The sequence below is a fragment of the Pseudophryne corroboree genome, chromosome 1 (assembly GCF_028390025.1).
Source record: "Pseudophryne corroboree isolate aPseCor3 chromosome 1, aPseCor3.hap2, whole genome shotgun sequence".
Taxonomy (NCBI): domain Eukaryota; kingdom Metazoa; phylum Chordata; class Amphibia; order Anura; family Myobatrachidae; genus Pseudophryne; species Pseudophryne corroboree.
This window is the reverse complement of record NC_086444.1, coordinates 504326443-504330757: the sequence shown is the minus strand read 5'-3', so window position 1 is coordinate 504330757 and position 4315 is coordinate 504326443. Positions and strand designations below refer to the sequence as shown.

Below are 4315 nucleotides of genomic sequence, written 5' to 3'. Positions count from 1 at the left end.
TGCCTCGTGTTGATATGGAAGAAATAAAGGTGGCACTCACGCAGGTTTTTGCAAAAGTAAAAAAGTCAGTTTTAATTTGCCGACATGTTTCGGGGACTAGCCCCGTCCTCAGGGCCTTAACAACCCAAACTGATAACAAGACAAACATTTATACCCAACCCAGAACAAACAATCATAAGTGGATCAATCTCACCTGCTCACCGCCGCCACGAGAAACATCCGGACGCCCTGCAGCATTTCCGCGTCGCCCTCATCTGACGTCATCCAGCCGCGCCTCTGATCCGTCTCCTTGGAGACGCGTCGCTGCGCTTACTGGGCATCAGAGGGTTCCCGGCGGTCCCGTGCTGCTGACCCGTGATGTCATCAAGCGGCGCAGAGCACGGCTGTTACCTAAGTGAAAAAAATAAACACAAAACACAAATGAATAATAAACAAATAAACATAACAAGCATGGAATCTCTTACTGCCCAGACCTCTGAAGCACTACATCTAGCACAGTCAACATACAAATCCTCCACTACTACGGAATATTTTCCTTAAAGTAATGACTAATCTAGCCCTGGTCAATAGAGGAGGCAATTATCTAGTGGTCAGCTATATGAACAAACTGTAACATAGTTTAGTATTATTACTTAATGGCTATAATTGCAAAAAGTAAGTCATACATCACATCAAGTACACCATAACCTTTCTAGGTCAGAAGTGGCCACATTGAGGGAATTGTCCCTTAGGACAGATATAGTCGTCCGGAAGGCCGACAAGGGCGGGTCCATCGTGATCCAGAACCTTGACGATTACGTAAAGGAATGTGAGTGGCAGCTTAGTGACACTGAAGTATATAAGAGACTCACGATGGACCCAACCAAGGAATATAAAAAGGAACTTGATGCTTCTTTGAATTTGGCCAGGGATCAGGGCACAATTTCAGTAGAAACGGTCAAGGCTCTCACCATTGACCATCCTAAAGCCCCGTTGTTCTACACAGTACCTAAGGTCCACAAATCCATGGTGGACCCCCCTGGCAGACCCATTGTGTCAGCCAGGGGATCACTGTATCATCCTGTATCTGTATATTTGGATGCCTACTTAAATCCCTGTATCCAATCCCTTCCTTCGTATCTGAAGGATACCACGTCCTTGCTGCTGCAGCTTCAGTCCCTGGGCGAATTACCTGAGGGCTTATTGCTCTGCAGCTCGGATGTGACGAGCTTATATACATGCATCCCCCATGAGTTGGGCATGGAAGCAGTGAGAGCACTTATACAGGATAATGAAGCTTACCAGGGACCTGCTATTTCATTCTTTTTGTCCCTTCTAGATAAAGTGCTTAGACGTAACTATTTTGTATTTAATGGGAGATTCATGCTGCAGCTAGCCGGGTGTGCGATGGGGTCAGCGGTGGCCCCATCGTATGCTAATGCATTTATGCATCAGGTTGAATCTAAAATGCTGTACTCAGATCCTCAGGTTATGTCGAGTGTTGTTTATTTTAGGAGGTACATAGACGATTTAATCATTCTGTGGCAGGGATCCAAGGAGGATCTAGTCAAACTATGGGAAGATCATAATGCAAAACAGCAACCAGTAAAATTTACATTTAATATTGATGACACTACCATCAGCTTTTTGGATGTGGCGATTACGATCAAGCAGGGCAAACTGTCGACGTCATTATTTACGAAAAAGACCGACAGAAATACGCTTTTAGATTACCGTAGCTTTCACCCAAGTTCTACCCGCAGAGGGTTACCCTACTCGCAATTCTTGCGAGTTCGCCGGATAACCTCTGACCCAGTAGAAACAGTAGTAGCCATGGATAAGATGCTTGACAGGTTTGCTGAACGGGGATACCCACTAGGTGAATTAGAGAAAGCGAAATCCAGGGCTCTAAAAGTTTCACGGGAACAAACCTTAAGTCCCACAGCTAGTCCTAATAGGGTTGACAGTCCACGGTTGCCATGGGTCAATAGGTATACCACAGCCACTAAACAGCGGGTAAGAAAGGCCAAATCTCTGTGGCCCATTATCCAAACGGATAGAGCATTATCATCACTGTCCCAGACGTCCTTACTTCCCAGTCACACTAGGGGCCGCAATATTGGGGACCACCTAGTGAAATTGGATGTTACCCAGTTAACTAGTAAACAGGGTGCTCATTTTCTAAGAACCAAACCAGGTTGCTTTAGATGTCTTGGCTGTGCTACATGTAACACCTTAATGACAGGCAATACGTTTAACCATCCACATACTGGGAAGAAAATAGCCATCAAACATCGTCTTACGTGCACGTCCTCGCATGTTGTATATCTCTTGACCTGCCCATGTGGTCTTGCATATGTCGGCAAGACCATACGCCAGTTTCGAAAGCGTATGGCTCTCCATAGGAGTGCCATCAAAAAAGCTTTTGAAAAGGGACTTAGTGATCAACCATTTGCCAGACACTGTTTGGAGTCCAAACACGGGGTCGCCAGTATTAGGGCAATATTGATAGATCAGGTACCCAAGACTCTTAGGGGGGGCAATAGAGATAGGATACTTTTGCAACGAGAGTCTAGGTGGATCTACAAGTTGGGGACACTCTCCCCCCGAGGCCTCAATGAAAATCTAGGTCTACAGTGTTTTCTGTAATCTTAGTGATGTCATAACTGCATTATTGTTTTTGCAATTATAGCCATTAAGTAATAATACTAAACTATGTTACAGTTTGTTCATATAGCTGACCACTAGATAATTGCCTCCTCTATTGACCAGGGCTAGATTAGTCATTACTTTAAGGAAAATATTCCGTAGTAGTGGAGGATTTGTATGTTGACTGTGCTAGATGTAGTGCTTCAGAGGTCTGGGCAGTAAGAGATTCCATGCTTGTTATGTTTATTTGTTTATTATTCATTTGTGTTTTGTGTTTATTTTTTTCACTTAGGTAACAGCCGTGCTCTGCGCCACTTGATGACATCACGGGTCAGCAGCACGGGACCGCCGGGAACCCTCTGATGCCCAGTAAGCGCAGCGACGCGTCTCCAAGGAGATGGATCAGAGGCGCGGCTGGATGACGTCAGATGAGGGCGACGCAGAAATGCTGCAGGGCGTCCGGATGTTTCTCGTGGCGGCGGTGAGCAGGTGAGATTGATCCACTTATGATTGTTTGTTCTGGGTTGGGTATAAATGTTTGTCTTGTTATCAGTTTGGGTTGTTAAGGCCCTGAGGACGGGGCTAGTCCCCGAAACATGTCGGCAAATTAAAACTGACTTTTTTACTTTTGCAAAAACCTGCGTGAGTGCCACCTTTATTTCTTCCAATATATATATATATATATATATATATATACAAAACTGGGGTGGTAACTTTTCATCACCCATCTATTGGGCCCATCTTCTTTCCACTTTTCTCTTTTCATTAACTGCCCTCATTCGTGAACTCTCATAAACGATTCCAAAAGAGAAAAGAATGTAACAATATCCTACAACCATACCACACTGAATTTTCCCAATCTCGACTAATCTTGGAAGCGATAAAGTGTTGGGCCAGGCCAGTACCATGTGGGAGACCACATGGGAATACCAGGTGTTGTAGGTATCTTCAGCCCCAGGATTCGTAGGGGCTAACGTTTAAAGCAAATTCACAACCTATACAAATGTTTTCCATCTCAAGAGAGAGTCCATGCACATGGGAGCTCCTGTGACTCAGAGGGTGATTCAAACCTGATCGGTGGGCTGCAAAACTTGCTGTCTTGCATTCGGATAGTCGCCATGCAAGTGTGCGATCCCATGTGTATGCTGCTAAAATCCACTTTGTGCAGTCTCTGTGCAGCCCAGGATGTCAGACACCCTCCCTGAAAACACTTGGGCACGCCTGCGTTTTTCCGGACACTCCCAATAAATGGTCAGTTACCACCCACAAGCGGCTTCCTCCTGTCATCCACCTTGCGAACACCCGTGCAATCGGATTTTTTGCACCATCCCGTCGCTGACTGGCGATGGTCGTTGTTGCTGTCCGACGCGTGTGCACATTGCGGTGCATGCGCAGTTACTACCTGATTGCCCACTGTGCTAAAACGCATAGCAGCGATCAGGTCTGAATCCCCCCTTAGTCTCTTCTATTACTATCTTTCATTTCTATCGATAGAGGCATATTTCCCTAGTCCAACACCCCATGCTATGTTTTGATTTATTTGGAATGACATGTATCCTTCCACTGACAGACACAACTTTTTTCAACCTACAACATTTAGATAGAGTGTGATCTGTGGACATCATATTCCTTGGTCAATTGCACTTGATATAGATTGAAACCATAAGGTGGGTGATCAGCAACCCTG

At 45.3% G+C, this 4315-nt stretch overlaps 1 pseudogene; it reads left to right on the top strand.

Annotated features, from left to right (window-relative positions):
- Nucleotides 1–3455: 3455 nt before the first annotated feature.
- On the top strand, nt 3456–3573 carry LOC134949724 (5S ribosomal RNA; annotated as a pseudogene).
- The last annotated feature ends 742 nt before the right edge of the window (nt 3574–4315 follow it).